At 42.9% G+C, this 22,614-nt stretch overlaps 1 protein-coding gene across 1 annotated transcript in view; it reads left to right on the forward strand.

The window, feature by feature from the left end:
- Positions 1-22,614, forward strand: part of LOC124556430 (nipped-B-like protein) — a 395,074-nt gene that overhangs the window by 48,329 nt on the left and 324,131 nt on the right. Inside the window, exon 2 of the mRNA XM_047130386.1 lies at positions 14,827-15,429. The gene's annotated coding sequence lies outside the window, so the exon portion shown is untranslated. The remainder of the gene's footprint in view (positions 1-14,826; positions 15,430-22,614) is intronic.

Consider the following 22,614-nt stretch of genomic DNA (forward strand, 5'->3'; position numbering starts at 1 on the left):
GCTCTTCAGCTTGACAGCAACTCCTGTGGGCTAAAACGTCTGAGAATATTGTGGAGGGGCGTCTACGAAATTCAATACACATCTGCAGTTCTGTGAACAAAGTGCTGTAAGTTCATTTCCGTAGGCTTTAACAGTTTTTTCAATGCTAGTAAACAGTCTTTCATGTATGTCCGCAACTCGTGCTTCAGTAATTAGCGTGGCTGCCTCTACGTTGTAGTTTCTCGGTTTAGATTACCGGCCGGGTCAGGTATTTTCTTCGCGCTGGGACTTGGGTGTTCGCGCCGTCTTAATCATTTCATATCATCTCCATTACAAAGACGTGCAAGTCGCCGAAGTGACTTCAGATAGTAGGACTTCAACAGGCGGCCGAACAATCCCAGTCAATGATGCCATAGAATGATTTCATTTCGTTCATGTATGCGATTTTTCATCTTTGTGAGCAGAAAACGTAATCCCTTTGGGCCCTGTTGGGACTGAAGGAAAAGATGCTACAGGCTTTACTTCGCGAGGAACTAAAACGGCGACACGCGAACATTTTCAAAACTAACCGTTTCGGAAATGCTTTCACCCTTGGCCCGAAAGCCAATGATCGTGCCCTTTTGGAATCCGGGTAAATTGCTCCGTTTCCGCATTACGACGACAACTGCCTTGTTTAGCGCATCCCTCCAGACACGCTTTATATACCCTCCCTAGTGCCATCTGTGAGTGGCTATTGCACATTGACGTCGAATATCAGCAGTGCTCACATTCACATCACTGGAATTTCTATAACACATTCATAAGCAGCTAACTGAAAGACAAGAGAGGTGTTAATGCTCTGCCTAGAAATACCTCTCTCTTTTGACCTTCTCGCTATCGGGGTTTCCTGAAATATGAGCTAAATGAAACGCAATAATAATGCGGTCAGTTGCGACGAAGCCTTAATTCATTTGAACTGGGACGTGGCAAGTACATGGCAATGGCAGTGACTACGTCGACACCAATTTCTACGTTTAGTGTCAAATTGTGAGACACGTTTCACGTCACTTGGTGTATAGCGCGAACACTAGTTTCTGATTTCCCGCGAAACGCAAAGCGAAATAATGTTAGCCAAGGGGAAAAGTGTATGTAAAATAAAGAATAGTATAGTTCAATCTAGATTAGGTCTGTAAGATTCAGCGCAGCGAATGTGACAGCAGAAATATGTGAGCATCTGTAGGAGCCTTTTTTTTTTTTTCTAAAGGTGCTCCAACGAGATTAGTACCTAAATCTTCCGTAATTAAAAGTATTTGAATTGTTAACTCTGGAGGGGGCAGGAAGAGAGAGAGAGAGAGAGAGAGAGAGAGAGAGAGAGAGAGAGAGAGAGAGGGGGGGGGGGGCTGCTGCTGCTTACAAGTCTCCTGCAACCTGCTCCACATGTGCCGCCGACAAAATAATGCTACCAAAAGTAGTCACTGCCAGTTGTGCGTAGGGGAGTGCGAGACGATGGGTTTGATATGGGACAACTGGGGTCTGTCTACCGGCAAACAACCTCAAATTGGCCTGCAAAAGGCTCGCGCGAGATTTTGAAATACCGTCTAGACAGCTCACGCCGCCTATTTAGTCGTGCAAGTACATATTGTAAAATTCTCATTAGTGTGAATTGTACCTCTGTTTTTAAAATTAACAAATAAATAGTTTTCTTTCCTTGGACTTACTACAAGACTATTGTTGTAAGGGTTAAATTTAGATTTCCCCCCCCCCCCCCCCCCTACCTGGAAACTTAATTAATTTCTTGCATAACGTGTTCAAAAGTCTTTTCCATTGCTCCCACACGAAAGGTTAACTTACTAACGTTGACAAAAGATAGTGGCATAAAAATATTTACCATCTCGCGCGGCGCTTATGCGCTGCAGCTTAGGTGGCCTTTGTAGGCCAGTTTGAGGTTGTTTCCCGGCTTGATAGACCACAAGTGTCTTAAATTCTCTCGACTTCTACACTACTATGGAAAGTTTTAAACAGTTATCGTTTACACCATGTAAATGACAGCAACAACGCCAGATAAAATGCGTTGGGACTCTTTAATACTCCTAAAGTAATTTTTAGGAATAAAGTGTGGCTGGAGCACATCCTTGTCAGTTAAAGGATTAGTAGAGATACTGGTTATGTGGGGCTAGTGGCCACATTCATGAATGAGCAGACTACATAAATCAATTAAACCCTACCGCGAATAAGCAACTATTCGGGAATGTGGTGTTTCCCAGTAGCTCCGATCTTTACTGTTTGAAAACGGAAGACTCTTTGTAGATTCCTTTGTGTGGTACACATACCTACCAACTACTGTACCCTGTCGCAAAGTAAGATGTGTTCAGAATTCTGGAGATCTTAAAACAGTAGCCTGACCACCATGTTAGTTATGTATGAAACACACTAGGACATCATGTGACCAATTCAACAAGAATACCAAGAGTAAAGCTTAACTTAGTAGCATTTTTTCAAAAGTCGATAAGAGCTCAGTTTTCAAATTTCAGAGTTTTATAGTTACAAATAAAGCTTGTTGCCGTGCATGAACGGTTTGGTCAAAATCCTATATTTGCTGTTATAGGGTGTTAAAAACTGAGCTTTTGCAAAACTGCATATTGCTGTCAGTCAATTAAAGTTGATAAGCACAGAAAGTGTGTGTTGCTTCTGAGAGATCTGAAGGGACAATAACAATGCAGGACGTTTCTGTCAGTGATAATGTGAGAGAGATTTCAGCATAAATAAAACTGTAAGCAAGTAGTTCCCGGAAGAACCCACAATGGAAATAAATTAGTGGTTTACACAACGACATTAACTGCTTATTATCGTCCAGTTTGAGCCAGCTTTGTAAGAGACACGTTTGCAGTAAAAGAGTACACGGTTAAACAATAAAATAGTTCAGACAAGTGATGCAGGAAATGGTATACATGTAACTGAATGCTCAGATGGTAGGAGGTCCACATTGAGAGTGAAATCATCCAGAAGTCCATGAAGGACAAGAAAATGACCCTTACTGCCGGTTCACATGGCTTACCAGACATTTAACGTCCCGTCGACAACGAGACGGAGCGCAAGCTCGGGTTAGGGAAGGATGGGAAAGGACATCGGCCGTGCCCTTTCAAAGGAACCATCCCGGCATTTGCCTGAAATGATTTAGGGAAATCACGGAAAACCTAAGTCAGGATGGCTGGAGTAGGGATTGAACCGTCGTCCTCCCGAATGCGAGTCCAGTGTGCTAACCACTGCGCCACCTCGCACGGTGAGAGGGTGTGTGTGTGTGTGTGTGTGTGTGTGTGTGTGTGTGAGAGAGAGAGAGAGAGAGAGAGAGAGAGAGAGAGAGAGAGAGAGAAGGAAAAAGCCCAAAATAGGATATTTACGATCTGAGCTGAATACAAACAAAATCTGGAGACATTTCTGTAAAGAAATGGAGTCGTCAGGCCTTCCTACTTGTTCTTTATCGAACTACAAACGTTTTCTATTACTGCTTTAATCTGTCATTCAAATCTTCCCACGCTGATACACGCTCAGCATGCAAGATTGCTGTACTAAAATTAAAAAATGAACATGCTATGGAGAAAAACCGTCAGTAATAACATGTTACACAAACTTCGCAAAAAAAAGTTGTATGCAATAAAATGGAGAAGGTAAATTCAAATGTGGTTAAAGTATGTTTCGACATACAACGGAATCAGCCAGTGCCTATGCTCTCAGTCGGTGAAGTATTCTTTTAAAGACAGGCTTACTACACAATTTGCGCATTGTGATTCATTCCTGAACGCAGACAAAGGAAGAATTGCTTTTTTGTACTTGACCTGAAACAAGAAGACATAAAGGCTGCAACTACGTAGCCTCTTCGGCTGTATTGGGTTTTCTCAAAAATCTTGAGGCAGTCTGTCAGAAAAAGGTCCAAATGAAATGCATTTATTTTCTGATTCCATTACCATTCAAAATAAAAATGCCGTAATGATGTGCACACTAATGACCTGCATGGAAGAGAGCAGAACATTGATAAGGTGTTACATTATTTCCCTATTCGTGGTCACAGTTAAGACTCCTGACGGAGTGGGAAAAGACTAACGAAAAAGTAAGATTCGTTCAGCGACTGGATATTATAAAATGCTGGAACAGGACTCAATAAAGATTGAGAAGCAAAGGCTCTCAAGTTCAGTGCACTATAAGCCCTACGACCGAAAATGGCTTTCACAATAACTACTCAGCGGGTGATGGTGTATGAAAAGTCTAAGAAGAACGTAGTGTTGTCAGCATCGGACATTATGGAAATTCCGTAGAGGTTAAGGTACGGATATCTAGACACTACAGCCAGGAGATGAGGAAAACAAACACCTTGGGAAACAAGAACATGGTCAAGAAGGAAAAGGAGGAGGATAGGAGGATGTCTTAAAACTTTTGTAGCATTTTAATGTACCAGAAGTAGCATGAGTGTTTTATAAGGACATTTTTGAAAATGATAAATAGATTTCCAGTTCAGTAAGGTTGTAGCCAGTATTTTGTGTTGTATTTCAATAACGTTTGTTGCTATATTGCACTTCTGCTTAGCAAACATTTATGGAAAAGTATGATACTAATTTGTTATATTGTAATACATAATTGTATTTCTATACAAAATGAGCAATAAAATAGACCCTTTGTAATTAAAGGTAAAAAATAAAAACCACGTTGAATGCATATATTAAGAAAAAACTTTAACTTCTATCTTTACGTTTATCAATTAAAAAAAAACCGCTCGTCAGTTAGTTCTCCAGCAGTCGAACCGAGCGAGGTGTTGCAGTGTTGGAGACAATAGACACCGCTTTCGGGCGGACCACGGTTCAAATCTCTGCCCGACCATCCAGATTAATGGTTCCCTAAATCGTTTGAAGACAAATTGCCTGCTAGTTCCTTTGAAAAGTGCACAATAGATTTCCTTCCCTCTCCTTTCACAATCCGAGCTTGTGTTCCGAGTCTAATGACATCGTCGACAGGTTACCCGCATCTTCCTTTCTCCTTTTCCATCTAGATATGTCAGATCTAGAAGGCTGCAGATAGGTTCGCTCTGATTTCGTATCATGTCTCTTGACTACCGAAAAGAGTTTGATTGGTTGCTTTTAATATGCAGAGATAAGTATTGCGTTTATAAATGACATAAGTTAGAAAAGTACTAAATACTTGGTACAAAAAAAACCGTATCTGCAGCATCATAGAAAAAACCAGCTTAACAGCCTGTTTTTATTGATCAGTCATCTTCAGGCAGAATGAATCTCGTCTTCAAAGCAGCCAATGCAGAAAATCCGTTTTCGCAAGGTTGGGTATTGAAAATGGTAGAATACGAAATGATCTCATTTTCAGTTTAGAAAAATGGTCAATCACCCTGCCCAAAATTCAGAGCGCAACTTATTACTAAATTGCCTTTTGATTCTGACACGTGCTGTGAAGTCTATGAACGTTTATTCTTTGGCAGTTGAGAGGCCTTTGGGAATATCGTACTACCTGTAAGAGAGAGCAGTAGAGGGTCATGAGTTCTGGTTTTGTTAGTGCAGCGGATCGGCACAGCGAAATAGCAATACATGTACTTACTTTTGGTAATTTGTAAGGTTTGGTTTGTAACTTTGTAGCACTAGCGATACGTATTTTTTTAACGACCTTCAGGAGAAAAAGTAGTTTATATCCAGGACATAAAGCTCATTATTAGTCGTCTTACAGAACAGTACAGTGTATGACGTCCCACGTGGATCGTGACGTACCAGTCGTAGTTTACATAGTTCTCCGTTGATGACCGCCCCATACCGCTCAGAGCCATTTGAACCATTTTGTCGCTGCCAAGATAGTATGGGTGTTGTGCCACCTTATGCTGGAGTTCCAGTCCCAAGCCCGCTACCCCTATTGGTGTGTTTTTTCAAGGCCTGCTTAGGCCTTCCACGAAATGCCAAACCACGCGGCTATTTTATCGTCTGATGAGATGATACAGGACATGTTAATACACTCCTGGAAATTGAAATAAGAACACTGTGAATTCATTGTCCCAGGAAGGGGAAACTTTATTGACACATTCCTGGGGTCAGATACATCACATGATCACACCGACAGAACCACAGGCACATAGACACAGGCAACAGAGCATGCACAATGTCGGCACTAGTACAGTGTATATCCACCTTTCGCAGCAATGCAGGCTGCTATTCTCCCATGGAGACGATCGTAGAGATGCTGGATGTAGTCCTGTGGAACGGCTTGCCATGCCATTTCCACCTGGCGCCTCAGTTGGACCAGCGTTCGTGCTGGACGTGCAGACCGCGTGAGACGACGCTTCATCCAGTCCCAAACATGCTCAATGGGGGACAGATCCGGAGATCTTGCTGGCCAGGGTAGTTGACTTACACCTTCTAGAGCACGTTGGGTGGCACGGGATACATGCGGACGTGCATTGTCCTGTTGGAACAGCAAGTTCCCTTGCCGGTCTAGGAATGGTAGAACGATGGGTTCGATGACGGTTTGGATGTACCGTGCACTATTCAGTGTCCCCTCGACGATCACCAGTGGTGTACGGCCAGTGTAGGAGATCGCTCCCCACACCATGATGCCGGGTGTTGGCCGTGTGTGCCTCGGTCGTATGCAGTCCTGATTGTGGCGCTCACCTGCACGGCGCCAAACACGCATACGAGCATCATTGGCACCAAGGCAGAAGCGACTCTCATCGCTGAAGACGACACGTCTCCATTCGTCCCTCCATTCACGCCTGTCGCGACACCACTGGAGGCGGGCTGCACGATGTTGGGGGCGTGAGCGGAAGACGGCCTAACGCTGTGCGGGACCGTAGCCCAGCTTCATGGAGACGGTTGCGAATGGTCCTCGCCGATACCCCAGGAGCAACTGTGTCCCTAATTTGCTGGGAAGTGGCGGTGCGGTCCCCTACGGCACTGCGTAGGATCCCACGGTCTTGGCGTGCATCCGTGCGTCGCTGCGGTCCGGTCCCAGGTCGACGGGCACGTGCACCTTCCGCCGACCACTGGCGTCAACATCGATGTACTGTGGAGACCTCACGCCCCACGTGTTGAGCAATTCGGCGGTACGTCCACCCGGCCTCCCGCATGCCCACTATACGCCCTCGCTCAAAGTCCGTCAACTGCACATACGGTTCACGTCCACGCTGTCGCGGCATGCTACCAGTATTAAAGACTGCGATGGAGCTCCGTATGCCACGGCAAACTGGCTGACACTGACGGCGGCGGTGCACAAATGCTGCGCAGCTAGCGCGATTCGACGGCCAACACCGCGGTTCCTGGTGTGTCCGCTGTGCCGTGCGTGTGATCATTGCTTGTACAGCCCTCTCGCAGTGTCCGGAGCAAGTATGGTGGGTCTGACACACCGGTGTCAATGTGTTCTTTTTTCCATTTCCAGGAGTGTACGTTGATTGTCGGAGTCCAAAACTTGGGTACTTTGGATTCCCCCTCGTTGTTGTTGTTGTTTCTGGGATCCACATTTAGACAGAATTCTTAATTAAGCTGTTCCACAAGTATGAAGGCGGCGCGATGATCCTGGTCTGTTCTTACCTCTAGTTCATTATTATATTAAAGGTAGTGATTTCCTTTAGCCTGGGATATTTATCTGGGGTAGAAGTGATGTTCCTAGTACGTGCTTTCTCGATTCTTCAGAGTCTCACATCGTCAAACCACCTGGGGAAATCCTAATAAAAACGAAGAAAACCGCAAAAATCACATTTCCTTTCTTGACACTTGTTATGTCAAGTGTTTGATTTTCCTTGCTTATTACTAGGCAAATTATTGCAACAGAGGGTCCTCAACAAATCCGCTTATGTACTAAAAGATCGATAAAACTAATTCCCACAAGGAAGCTCGACCTAACGGTAACGGGCTCAAATATTCGTGGTACAAAATTTGCAATCGATAATTTTTCGATGGGTGCCTTTGAATGACGCATGACATTGTTGATACTTACTCGCCTTTTAAATGAAGAAGCTAAGCTCGGGGGTTACGTTTCTGCTACCGAAGAAATTCTGGTTTCGGATTACAGCTTTTTCCATCTCCTTCATCAGTAACGCAGATACAGTAGGGGGGGGGGGAGATGGTAAATACAAAAAGGATTCGCTTATGTTTCGGTCCTTATTAGTGTGTTCGTTCACCGTCGTCACTGTTCTATGCATTGAACTTTTCAACTGCGGAGCCAGTTTATGAATACATTTGATGTTTATCCTCTGTCAGATGCTACTGATGGTGGACTGTACGCCTGAATACGGTTCTGGCAAATAAATACTTCTGAAGTCCAGGTCGTGTCTTTTTTTCAAATGATATACAAACTGCGGAGCACACAGCATAAAATGATTTTCACATGTTTGTAACATAGGCCTTGGGTTTCAGCAACACACAAACATCACCGTTAGTCGGTAAGTGCAGATCACAGTGCTGGTACAGTTTTCCATATTATTAGTCAACTATTAAATATACGCCAAGAATCAAAACTGAAATTACATTTAAGGGGGTTTCGATTCTCTTGAACATAAAATTGACTTCCTATTAAATCTAACGAAATTCAAATGATGCTTGTAACCCCCATCCCCGTCTCAAATTTATCCACGAGTTTCACATTGCGGAGGAGTCCTCTAAAATTGAATTCTTCATTCGAGAGTATGGCGTTGAGGGGCTGTCGATGAAGTGTAGGAAGTTAATGGGGTGACACGTGAAAGTAGACGATGATTATGATTTTATTATTGTTTAGAGAGACTAAACATTTATGATCATCAGTCTCTTCGTGCAAGTGTGAGAAAGGTTTCTAAATGTTTGCATAGCGTGTATCAATGGCGAGACATAGATACCAGCCCGATATTTACGTAGTGGCCGGCTCACGAGCTCTAGTCGTTAATCGATCCGGGTCAGGCTCTCCTCTCCTCCGCCCCGTGTCCCGGAAGGGGCTCGTTAACGCACTGGGCTGTCCTGGCGGATAAGAGAGTTACACTACTCACGAACATGTGCTGACCCTGTTCTTCGGCTTAGTCAGTTTGATCCGAAAATCGAACTTTATCATTTAATCTAGTATTGCAGAACGCAAATGTTCTCAAGTCTAAAGCTTTAGACGACTCGTGTAGATAGACGAGTTCCATTTTCTGAATGGTATATAAGAAAAATCCCAATTATACTACTGCGTGGTTCCGCCTATTTGTGACAACTCCAGAGGATTAAAATTTCATGTATCCACTCAATCTATGTTAGTAAAGTTCTAATGAATTTTATAGCCGCTCTCTGTTGTACGAAACGAAGGCATATCACGTAAATGGTTCGCTCTCCCCCCGAATGTCACGATATGTGACATACCTCTAATTCGAAAATTTAAATATTCAAACAGCATTAATCCGATCGAAAAGTAACAAAACTTCAGTATACTCTTGGCCACCCCTCGTTCGGTGGTTTACAGAGTACTAATGTACATGCAAAAAAGAACGCTGGGCACTCGTTTTAATTTGGTTTTCTGTGATAATGGTTCAGTCTCTCCGCAGCAGTACCATTTATCCACTGTTAAAAGCACGATGGTTACCAGTCTGCCTGCAGAGACGAACAACACGAGTAAAGTAGACGCTAGATGTCCCATCAGAATCCAGACATTTAGTTCTTGGTATGAAATTATAACTCGTCTAGTGAAGACGCTGAAATTACGTGTTACTAAACGCGGCAATGGATGTTTATGGCATTGCTAATAAAAATTATTTGCATTCGTCGTAGTAACAATCCTCCTCCTCCTCCACTACAATAGTGCTCCTGGTTCAAATGGCTCTAAGTACTATGGGACTTAACATCTGAGGTGATCAGTCTTCTAGTCTGAGAACTACTTTAAACCTAACTAACCTAAGGACATCATACACATCCATGCCCGAGGCAGGATTCGAAAATGGGACCGTAGCAGCAGCGTGGTTCCGGACTGAAGCACCTAGAACCGCACGGCCATTAAGGCCGGCAATAGTGCTCCTGGATCGAAAAGAAATTTCTAAGGAAAAGGCTACAGCAGCTTCGAATGTACGCAGTGAACGGCACTGAGGGGCGTTAAATTCTTGACACGAATCAGTAAGGCGTACATTTCGTCGGTGGTCGACTTACAGTAAAAAAAGAATAAGTAAGATATAAATAAAGTATTGAACCTTCATCAGTTGCAAGGTAGACGCCTGTTTGCGATGTAATCTTGTTCGTGGAGTAGGAGGGATAACACGTACCACTTTTTCTCGATTTTTTTTTTTTAATCGAGTTCCTTCAGACTGATTGATTAGCTACGCCGGCAAATTATTCTTCGCTATAGTTATTTAATTTTGAAGAGGACGTTCCTGATGGCTGCTTCCGTAGCTCAGTGGTCAGAGTGACTGTGGCTGCTGTACGAAGGTCCCGGGTTCGATTCCCAGTACCGCTAGGGATTCTTTCTTTTGCGGAAGGAATGAAACGGGGTGCACCCAGCCTCGTGATGCCAGTTGAGGAGATATTTGAATGAGAAATAGCGGCTTCAAGGTCAGAATATACGATAATGGACCGGAGAGCGGTGTGATGACTCGGGACGCCTCCATACCGCATCCAGTGACACTAAGCAGAGGATGACACACGGCGGTCGGTCGCGATTCGCCCATCAGGGCCCGAGCGTAGAGCTTTGCTTTTGCTTCGGATGTTCCTGATGAGTTTCCTCGTTGGTTTAGCAAGAATTCTAGAACAATCTGTAATCATTTGTCATTTGAAACACTTCCTGAACAGTCTTAATACTGGCTGTGAAAAATCTTATGGGATATCTTGTAATACACTCCTGGAAATTGAAATAAGAACACCGTGAATTCATTGTCCCAGGAAGGGGAAACTTTATTGACACATTCCTGGGGTCAGATACATCACATGATCACACTGACAGAACCACAGGCACATAGACACAGGCAACAGAGCATGCACAATGTCGGCACTAGTACAGTGTATATCCACCTTTCGCAGCAATGCAGGCTGCTATTCTCCCATGGAGACGATCGTAGAGATGCTGGATGTAGTCCTGTGGAACGGCTTGCCATGCCATTTCCACCTGGCGCCTCAGTTGGACCAGCGTTCGTGCTGGACGTGCAGACCGCGTGAGACGACGCTTCATCCAGTCCCAAACATGCTCAATGGGGGACAGATCCGGAGATCTTGCTGGCCAGGGTAGTTGACTTACACCTTCTAGAGCACGTTGGGTGGCACGGGATACATGCGGACGTGCATTGTCCTGTTGGAACAGCAAGTTCCCTTGCCGGTCTAGGAATGGTAGAACGATGGGTTCGATGACGGTTTGGATGTACCGTGCACTATTCAGTGTCCCCTCGACGATCACCAGTGGTGTACGGCCAGTGTAGGAGATCGCTCCCCACACCATGATGCCGGGTGTTGGCCCTGTGTGCCTCGGTCGTATGCAGTCCTGATTGTGGCGCTCACCTGCACAGCGCCAAACACGCATACGACCATCATTGGCACCAAGGCAGAAGCGACTCTCATCGCTGAAGACGACACGTCTCCATTCGTCCCTCCATTCACGCCTGTCGCGACACCACTGGAGGCGGGCTGCACGATGTTGGGGCGTGAGCGGAAGACGGCCTAACGGTGTGCGGGACCGTAGCCCAGCTTCATGGAGACGGTTGCGAATGGTCCTCGCCGATACCCCAGGAGCAACAGTGTCCCTAATTTGCTGCGATGGAGCTCCGTATGGCACGGCAAACTGGCTGACACTGACGGCGGCGGTGCACAAATGCTGCGCAGCTAGCGCGATTCGACGGCCAACACGGCGGTTCCTGGTGTGTCCGCTGTGCCGTGCGTGTGATCATTGCTTGTACAGCCCTCTCGCAGTGTCCGGAGCAAGTATGGTGGGTCTGACACACCGGTGTCAATGTGTTCTTTTTTCCATTTCCAGGAGTGTATTACTTTTACACAATAGCGATACACGCCCACTACTCTTCGTATATTCGGACACGTATCACTGACACTTCATGACATTCTCGTGCACATGCTCCACAGTTTCTAGTTTCATTTGCTTGTCTCTGTTCCAGTTGTGTGAAGAAATAAATATAAAAGATCGTTTATGCGCTGTTATAGGCAAAGGTGGACATTTTGTTGATATGTTACTCCATTCGTTACAATTTTGTAGCCTTTCCCCCACAAAGATATATATGAACTACAGCAGATATTATTGTCTAAGGTTAACAAAATATAACTGATAATGTATCCGAATAATCATCTAGACGTCGTAGTTTACCGAACAGCCGTCACCCTAATTGGTAATTATTAGGATGTGGCGATTGCGGTGGGGGAGGGGGGGTGGGGGTGGGAAGGGGTGGGGGTGGGGGGTTGTTGAGCACACTAGCTACACGATGGTTGGTATGTCATGTGCAACTAAAACTTAAGTGCACGCCTTATGCGTTGATTATTTTTTTGATAGGGGAAGTGGTGCCGTATAATAAGACAAAATTGAATCTCTAAATTAGTGAAGTCTTAATTAAGATGGCGTAGATCGTTACGTACTCCTTGGACGTGGCCATTATGAGCCGAAGCCAGTATTGCTTTGGACAGAAACAAACGAAATCTGAGATGAAAGGAATATTGAAATATGGATACGTACGAGGGCAGTTCAATAAGTAATGCAACACATTTTTTTTCTCGGTCAATTTTGGTTGAAAAAACCGGAAATTTCTTGTGGAATAATTTCAAACATTCCCGCTTCGTCTCGTATAGTTTCATTGACTTCCGACAGGTGGCAGCGCTGTACGGAGCTGTTAAAATGGCGTCTGTAACGGATGTGCGTTGCAAACAACGAGCAGTGATCGAGTTTCTTTTGGCGGAAAACCAGGGCCTCTCAGATATTCATAGGCGCTTGCAGATTGTCTACGGTGATCTGGCAGTGGACAAAAGCACGGTGAGTCGTTGGGCAAAGCGTGTGTCATCATCGCCGCAAGGTCAAGCAAGACTGTTTGATCTCCCACGTGCGGGCCGGCCGTGCACAGCTGTGACTCCTGCAATGGCGGAGCGTGCGAACACACTCGTTCGAGATGATCGACGGATCACCATCAAACAACTCAGCGCTCAACTTGAAATCTCTGTTGGTAGTGCTGTCACAATTGTTCACCAGTTGGGATATTCAAAGGTTTGTTCCCGCTGGGTCCCTCGTTGTCTAACCGAACATCATAAAGAGCAAAGGAGAACCATCTGTGCGGAATTGCTTGCTCGTCATGTGGCTGAGGGTGACAATTTCTTGTCAAAGTTTGTTACAGGCGATGAAACATGGGTTCATCACTTCAAACGTGAAACAAAACGGCAATCAATGGAGTGGCGCCACACCCACTCCCCTACCAAGAAAAAGTTTAAATCCATACCCTCAGCCAGTAAAGTCATGGTTACAGTCTTCTGGGACGCTGAAGGGGTTATTCTGTTCGATGTCCTTCCCCATGGTCAAACGATCAACTCTGAAGTGTATTGTGCTACTCTTCAGAAATTGAAGAAACGACTTCAGCGTGTTCGTAGGCACAAAAATCTGAACGAACTTCTACTTCTTCATGACAACGCAAGACCTCACACAAGTCTTCGCACCCGAGAGGAGCTCACAAAACTTCAGTGGACTGTTCTTCCTCATGCACCCTACAGCCCAGATCTCGCACCGTCGGATTTCCATATGTTTGGCCCAATGAAGGACGCAATCCGTGGGAGGCACTACGCGGATGATGAAGAAGTTATTGATGCAGTACGACGTTGGCTCCGACATCGACCAGTGGAATGGTACTGTGCAGGCATACAGGCCCTCATTTCAAGGTGGCGTAAGGCCGTAGCATTGAATGGAGATTACGTTGAAAAATAGTGTTGTGTAGCTAAAAGATTGGGGAATAACCTGGTGTATTTCAATGCTGAATAAAACAACCCCTGTTTCAGAAAAAAAATGTGTTGCATTACTTATTGAACTGCCCTCGTATAATACTGATATGGAAAGAAAGTGCAACCAGTTACAGAACCTGTTGAAAATCTACAAGAATGTATTTGCGTGGTCGCTATTCAGAAGCCAGAACTTTGACAAACCGATAAGTGAGTACAACGAAAGCGTCAAAATGAGATGACGTCTTTCTGGAAGACGACGTGGCAACCGTGAAAAAAGAAACCGTAGTGATTAGAAAATATCGAGCTTTCATCTACAACGAATATTGTTAATATGAAGTTACGAAATAATTACGCAAATAGAACTGGGTAAATAGAGGGAATAGAGAGATTAAGTTTAGAGATCAAGTGGTGGTAGGTGGCGTATAAAATAGAACAACGAAATTTCCGGTTCAGTGAGGTACTTCAACAAAGTCTGCAGAATCTTGACAAAATTTGAGGGAACTTTAAAAATGAAGAAATGACAGTCATTAAATGATAGAACTAAATTAATGCAACAAAAATGACTCCTAACACAAAGAGCACAGAAAAAATTTGGAACAAATAGCTTATGCCTGGAACTTCCACTTAAACCTTGGAACTTAGTCTCATTAAGCGGATTGCTGAAGATGACTGAAGTAAACTATAGCCATACAGACGAATACTTTCAGTGTGTGTGTGTGTGTGTGTGTGTGTGTGTGTGTGTGGTAACCTTTTTTTAGCTATTATATTCACTAATAGCTAACAAAACAGATGATTCCTTTATCTTTGATCCAAACAACTTGACTTCTGCCACAGAACTTCTAGGGAACACACCTGTACTTTTATTCAAATATGAAAAATATGAAGAAAAGAATTAATCTATATGTATCATGCATGAATGACAATTGTTGAAAAATGTGCAACATATTACTCACTTTTAATGACATGTTATCTTTTTTTTTTTCTTTTGCAGTTGTGAAACGGCGCTGGAATTCAAAGACGTCTCCGGGTTAAACGCACGTTTCGATAAAAAAGACATTTTTTGGAGCCTTCCTGGTTGTTCTTCGTGGATGTGACCAGCAAAGCATGTGCGAATCGTATGCGTCATTCACATTCAGTGGAGATATTTTGTGTTGTGCGCAGTGAAAGTGTTTTTCAGCCAGTAACGTTGTTGTGCAGTCTGAGAGGACGTGGATTAAGAATCTGCAGTTGCGTGTGCAAAAAGAAGTCAACAAACTCCGGAAACAATATTGACGGAGTGTCTTTAATGTTGTTGGAGTAAATAATATAGTAGTAGCGTAGTATAGAAACAAATTATCAATAACAAAGATTAGGCAGATTGCTGGTGTGTGAAACCAAAAGCAAATGTGGATAAAGGCTTTACTATTCGTTATATCGGATATGTGTAGGTGATATTGGGGATGTGTGAAGGGCGTTACTCACAGTTCGACTTTAGAACAACAGTGCAACGAAGTCATTCTCGTGTATAATACAAACAGCAGCGTTGTTGGAGTGAAAAGTGGATATATCTGTGAACACCAACTTCATGCACACGGCGCCCCGACATCTGCATATGGTTCGTATCAACTGCTTTGCTAATTGTGTATGTCTTTTGCAGCATTAACACATTAACAAATACTGCTGCATTCGAAGCTGGGTATGCCGTCATTCCTGTAACATCACTAAACCTTTCTTCTGTAAACTTTTCTTAAAGCACTGGCATAAGACTTCATTGTACTGGTGACCTCCTGGGAGTTACAGAACAGGCATTGGTGCTGTACTTCGCCGGTGGATTCAGATTCAGCTGCAATGAATGAACAAGAAAGAGATTGCTACAGCAGCCATGGGGGAAATCATCTATAATTGATTATCTCCATTTCGTTGAAGCAAACAGGAAACAGTTTTTTATTTATTTTCAGTGTACAGAGATAATACATATTTTGATGACAAATGAGCAGTGTCAACCAAAGTTATTGCCAAATTGTTACATATCTCGAAGGGACAGTCATCTAGGTGATTAGGCAGCAACATACTCCTCTCCAAACTTTGTTGCCACAGTTTGAAAAGGAATATTTCATGACCTGATAACCAAGAAGGTTGTTCCTTCAATGTCAATGGCTATGAAAGCCTGCTGACTGACATATTACTCATGTCAGAGTGAAAACACACACACACACACACACACACACACACACACACTTGATTAAACTCTCTACTATATGCATGTTTCCTCGGCTTCCTGAAGCCCTGCTTCAGAGTGATTTGTAATTGAAAATTTATCACAAAACTGCAGTTTTATTTTATTGTATCCATTTGCATGCAACCCAGCCATGTGTTTTCATTCTTTCTTCTCAGCATCAGAGTGAATGGAAGCTGGTAGGTGCTTTTTGCATGGATATATTTTGCTAGGATAAGTACCAAAATCAATGAAGCTGTTAAACTGCATCAGTCACTGCCTTATTCTATATTTTGTCATATTCATTATGGGAAGCATTATGTGCACAACTGTGTATGACAGTTCAGTGATGAATAAAAGTCGCATTGAATGACAAAATACTTTGTTTCCTTGATTGGTATTCAGTGTGTAAATGACCAGCACTCATCATCAAGTTTGTCTGAATAGGAAACTATTCAGAGAAAGAAACTATGTGATGCATAATACACTCCTAACTGTTTACTGGAAAAAAGAGATGAGCTTAAACATCAGCTAATTAGCCTTTAGATGTGAATATTATTGCCTTGTGCCACACAGGCACACACAGCATCCACAAAGGAATATCTGTGAACAGTAAAATTGTGCACTGGGCAGGGTCTCTAAATCTGTAACCAGCACTGGTGGTCTGTGCACTTCCATCCGTCTGTGGAAATTTCACAAGACTGTATAATTTGAAGTGCCACTTTGTCATGAACTTGTTCAGAAAATATTAACATCACCCCACCTAGGGAAAGCAGCTCTAAAGCAGCAAAATATATTTTGAAGAAATTTTGTGTCCTTCAATATAAAAATCATCTATTTTGTTCCTTTTCTAAGCTAGTGCAGAATATTTAAAACTCTTTGTAAAGGTTCACTCTGTAGCCTTTGTCAGTTTTATGAAGTATCTCTGTCAGTTTGTACATCGCTAAAAAGTGGCCTGATTCGTGCATGTGGGTGGTCAGCACAGATCCCTGTGCCAGTAAAGCCAGAAGATGTGTGTTCATCGTATTTGATTTTGGAACCTCTTCCAGTATGGTCTATGTACAGTGACTTACATATTGAACAAATTGTTCATAAATACCAATGTTGAACAGAATGGGAAACAATGCATCAACATGAGAAGATGCTTCATGAAGTCAGATCTCAGTTTGCAGTTGAGAACCAGAATGATTCAGTTCTACACATTCTCTGCTGTCTTCTATGGGTGTGTAAGTTGGAGCTTGGATTGAACTATAGGAAACATATTTGAGACCTTTGCGATGTATTTCTATTGTCTATTCTTTTTTTTTTTTTTTTTTTTCTTTTTTTTTTTTTTCTTGCCCTGGCCCTGGATACTGAAAATATGATGTTGTTCATTGCATGAAAAATAAAAAAAAGAACTGTGCTTCATATTACAAGACAAAAGTATACACAGTACTTGGGGACACATTACGGGGGCTAGAGGCATAAAGTAGTAAATCTTTCGATTTATGACAGAGCAGCATTGGAAGATGGAAAAACTTGTGACTGTGAGAAACTTTTTATGCACTGTTGTAATGATGGATCACCAACGTTTGCCAGGAGATGGCGTTTTAAGAACAAGAAAATTGTTGCTGTACCTGTGTATTAGTTGTTATTTTCTGCAGAAGGAATTGGATACCAGAAATTCTCCACTGACGATGTGTCCAATAAAATCAAGAAAGATATTGCCTACCAATATACAGTAGATTGTATTATGTATATTGGAAATATATTACCAAAATGAACTACTCAGTTTTTTTTTTAAGTAAACAGTTAGGACTGTAGCAATTCACTTTAGGTAATTTTGTATCACAGAACATTTTCTTCAGAACTATGACAAAGAGTGGCACATGACTTTGTTTAATAGTAATGTGATGATGAGGGCATGTTCTAGAGATGTGCTGTTCCACTCAAGGAAGTAAAATATAATAAACACTGTAATGACTGACACAGTTAAACAACTTCTTTAGTTTAAATATTCAGTTATGGAACGTACCATCTCCACAGATATGGTGGAGAAGATCAACAAGCATTTACATCTTTTCCCATGAATTTTATTTGTCAGAAGAAGAAAATCAAACAGGTGAAAGGAAACTTTGAAAATGGGAATTAAGAATGAATATAAAGAGAATAAAATTAAAGTTGAGGAAAATTCAGAAGTGATTACACTAAATTGCAAACGTTGTGTGTGTGTGTGGGGGGGGGGGGGGGGTGTAGTTGTATGACAGGTCAGAATTAAGGTGAACTCTTCTGTCAGCTTGGTAAGGTACAAAAGCACGATTGAAAATCTGTAAGCGTGGCTTGTTAACGTATCTTATCATTAACAAGGAGTTGAAGATGACAAGGAAGATTGTAACTAGTAGACAGATGTACGTGGTGAGTGTTGCATGGATGAAGTAAGAGATAGTAAACTGTTGTGATAGTCATGGGCTGGGGGTGTCGTGCAGATTTAGGAAATATAAGGGAGACAAGTAAAAGTCGTCCTCGAATCTTCAGTTCAACAAAAGGCATCCTGCCCCTCTGTTTGCTTCCATCTGTTCATACATGTATCACTCATAACTCTTCTGCTGTAAGCATTAGTTGGTTAGCATTTCTGTGTAGGAAAGAATAATAGACAGACTTGGTGTTTTCTCGGAAAATTGATCAGTATTTCTAGATGATATGTCCAGTTCTTGGAGATGATTAGCCATTTCTCTCTCCCATGCTGAGATGGTTGAGCTACTTTGGAAAGGGCACACAAGACATAAATGTAATATTTCGCCCTCAGGTCGTCGTCTTGCATGAATCACAAAAAGGATTATTATTACAGTACATAATGTAATGCAGGAAGTTGGTGTCATTACCACCAGATCAGAGGAAACATTGGGCTTCCCTCTTCTTGTGCAGAGTCATTCAAATTTGCTATTTTGCTGTAAAGTGAGGAAAAGTTTCTTTTATAATAACATACTCCACGACACAAGGAGTGGAAGGAAATACGTAAAATGAACATAAAAGTGCATCTGTGGCATTAGCATCAATAAACTCCGCGAAAAACTACGATATTTTTAGAGGCAAAAAACTAAATGTTTATAAGATGATGGTATATTAGCCACAAGGATGTCTGCAAGGGATCAGTGATTTGTCCCTCCACAATATTGGGCTATCATAAAACCGTCTTTGGGAAGAAAGAAAGCAGACTAGCGCCGCCATCCTTAAATTTCCGAAACACTTACCAATCCTCGGTTAAGGTCCAGAACAAACATTTGCTTGTTTAATCACATGCCCACCATACTCTGGAGCATGCATCACGCCGCAACATGAAACATCGTAAGGGAGGGGAAAGGTGGCTGGCCAGCTACAGAGATTTCTTATACCCCATCCTAGCAGTGTAATGCAAACATTGTCGAAGTACCTAACATTGTGGACTAGAATTCACTTAAGACATTGTAAGATATAATACAATAGGTGTTGTACAAAAAGATGTTCAGAATGAGTTGGAAGAGAAAACATTTTGTTAAAGGTAGTAACAGAAGAGCTGCAGAAGAAATACATATGGAGTAACGCCGCGAGTACTGTTCATAAAACACACTTTAGTGTGTCCTTGTAAATTCATGCTAATGTAGTCGGCAACTCAGCTTGTAGGTTGACTGACATAGAAATAGTGTCAACAACAGTTAATTTAAGTCCATCGATGTTTGATAGGATAGAGCCAAAATGCTATGTTGAGACACTGTAAGAGAGAGAATGATTTTTGAAGACCTTCTGCCGGCAGTTTTATTAGATTTTCTGTAACATGAGAATGCTTCGCGTGAACAAAACGGGAATTACAGACTACATGATTTCATGTTGTGGCCGAAAAGTTGCTGTGCTCCAAGAGAGGTTTCCATATCGGTAACAGCTAACAAGGAAGAAATTATAGGTACTGTACTGTGAGAATTCCCTGTTCAGTGCTGGTATCGCACGTAGTTATTTAATGCATTTAGCAGCAAACTATCCAAGATGTAAACCTTCGAAACATACTAGAAATGATCATATCACAAGACATTCTTTACTAATTTAACAGTTATGGTGGTATGGTAAAACTAAGATAGGGGTAGGTATCGAACGTTCCTTCGAACACTTCAGAAGCACGCATCAGCTTTGACAGTCTAGCAGTGTTATCTGTAGTCAGCAATACATTCGAAAGCACATAGAGCAGGTTTTTTTTTTTTTGTGCAATGATGCTTTACCTATTTGTAAAACAGAAGTGAAAGTATTTCGAGTGTAAGCGGCGGCAGATGTGCACTATTTTGTGTCACGCCACGAAAATACAGACTATCGTCCCAAATTTTTATGCTTGAAACGTACAGGATGTTCGTTTTAACTGAGGACATTAGAATATCTCGAAAACTACACATCGGATCAAAAAGCTATAATTCCAGTTTGGCTCGGAGGGGAACATCCAACGATACCACACTCGACTTCCCCCACACCATCCCGCGCGTGAGTGGCGGGAGGTAACTTTGAAATCTTAAATGGAAACGGCTGTTTTATTGTATATTACGATTCCACGGCAAAATCTACATACTTTTTGTCTGAAGCATTTTTTCGTTTCGCCACAGGTGGCGCTGTAATCGGAGGAATAGAAATGGGTACACACGTAGTTTACGACATGCTACTCAATGCCCTTTGAATATCCAATGGCACGTGGGACCGCGCCTCCATGCTGCGAGGCTAGGACAGGCCAGTATTTCATTACTTCTAATTGGGTACCCCATTCGCAACGTTATATTCCTCAGAGATATCGACCCAAGGGGCCACTCGATGCGCCACTGGGACCGTGGCTCGAGGCGTATGCTATTCTACTGTACAAACAAGTGTTCAAACTTTGCACCGCCAACTTCACTACACTTACGGACTCGCTTTTCAAATGACCATACACAATACGGAAACATATCTGCTGGAATGTCACCACAAGCTTCTGATTTGGTCGACCATGTATTCACGGCTTATTGGTACTGGCCCGTACGCCTTATCTTTTAAATACCCGCACAAAAAGAAATCCGGCGACCTTAAACCTGGCGACCTAGCGGTCCTATTATTAGGGCCACCTGTGCCGATTCATTGGACGGTGTAAACACCGTCTAATACCTCTCGTGCTTAAATTGCGTAATGAGGTTAGCAGCCGTTATGCTGAAACCACATACGTTGTTGAACATCCCGGGTAACATCTTGCTGTAGTACTGGTCGTTCCTGTTCCAAAAAGTTCGATATTTGCGTCCATTCAACGTGTCGTCGATAAAATACGGACTAATGAGTTTGTTCCCATGATGCCACACCATACGTTAACCAACAAAGAACGTTGATAGTGAACTTGCCGTAACTAGTCGGGATTGTCTACACTCCAGTAATGCATATTATGCATGGTTTGTGAATGTAGACTCATCGGAAAATAGTACCTCGGCCAAGAACGTAGGGGCGGTTGCATTTGTTGAAGTGCCTATCACAAAACACTACCTGGTTATGGAAAATGGATGCCATGAAGTTCTTGATGCAGTGTCACCTGATGTGGGATGATACTTAAGACGGTGCTGTACTGTGACAATACTACCTACAGACATACCGGAATCGCGGGGTAACTCCTGGGCGCTTATCCGTGGGGTGTGGTGAAGTGCCGTTAATACAGCTATTTCATTAGCTTCTCCTGTAACACGTTTGCTTCGTTTCCTTTTGCCGGTCTGTACGCTGCTATCAGACATAAAGGCGTTGACAACCGTGTAAAAGAACGAACGAGAGCGAGCTTTCTTCTGGAAAACGCTCGGCATAAAAGGCAACAGCAGCCTACACATTTCTCTTACATTCTGGGTAAATCATGACAATTTTAACTTTTTCTTCTATGGTTGTAACATTCATCGTCCACTTGAATGTCTGTTCTCCAATTGATAGGTAGGTGTGCAGGCAATAGACGCCGCAAAAGTATTGTTCTGTTCAGAGCCACTATCTGTTCGACGTTTTCACGATACGTGAGCTGCGGTCGCAGTGTACTGCTTGTTATGATACGTCATAGTTCGCAACACGGCCACGGTGGCGCGTCGAGTAGTCCCCTGTTCGATATGTGAGAAGAATACGATGTTGAGAATGGTGTCTCCAATTAGAAGTTATGAAATACGAGGGTTGCCCAGTAAATAATGCCCCATATTTTTTTTCTCCAGAAGTATTTATTCCACAACAATCAAATTTACATATGTGAAAGACTGATGTTTTGTCTACTTGCTTTATTTTTCCACATAATCTCCTTCAAGTTCGACGGCCTTTTTCCAGCGAGACACAAGAGCGTGTATTCCCTGCCGGTAAAAATCTGTACTCTGCCTACGGAGCCAGGTTGTCACTTCGTGAATCACTTCTTCGTCATCGGCAAAACGTCTTCCACGAATGAAATTCTTCATTGGCCCAAACAAGTGAAAGTCTGAAGGAGCCAAATCGGGGCTGTAGGGTGGATGGGGTAACACTATCCAACCCAGTTTCGCGATGTGTTCACAAGTCCTCAAACTTGTGTGAGGACGAGCGTTATCATGCTGAATCAAAACATCCTGTGGGTTAACATGACGC

The sequence above is a fragment of the Schistocerca americana genome, chromosome X, assembly GCF_021461395.2.
Source record: "Schistocerca americana isolate TAMUIC-IGC-003095 chromosome X, iqSchAmer2.1, whole genome shotgun sequence".
Lineage (NCBI taxonomy): Eukaryota > Metazoa > Arthropoda > Insecta > Orthoptera > Acrididae > Schistocerca > Schistocerca americana.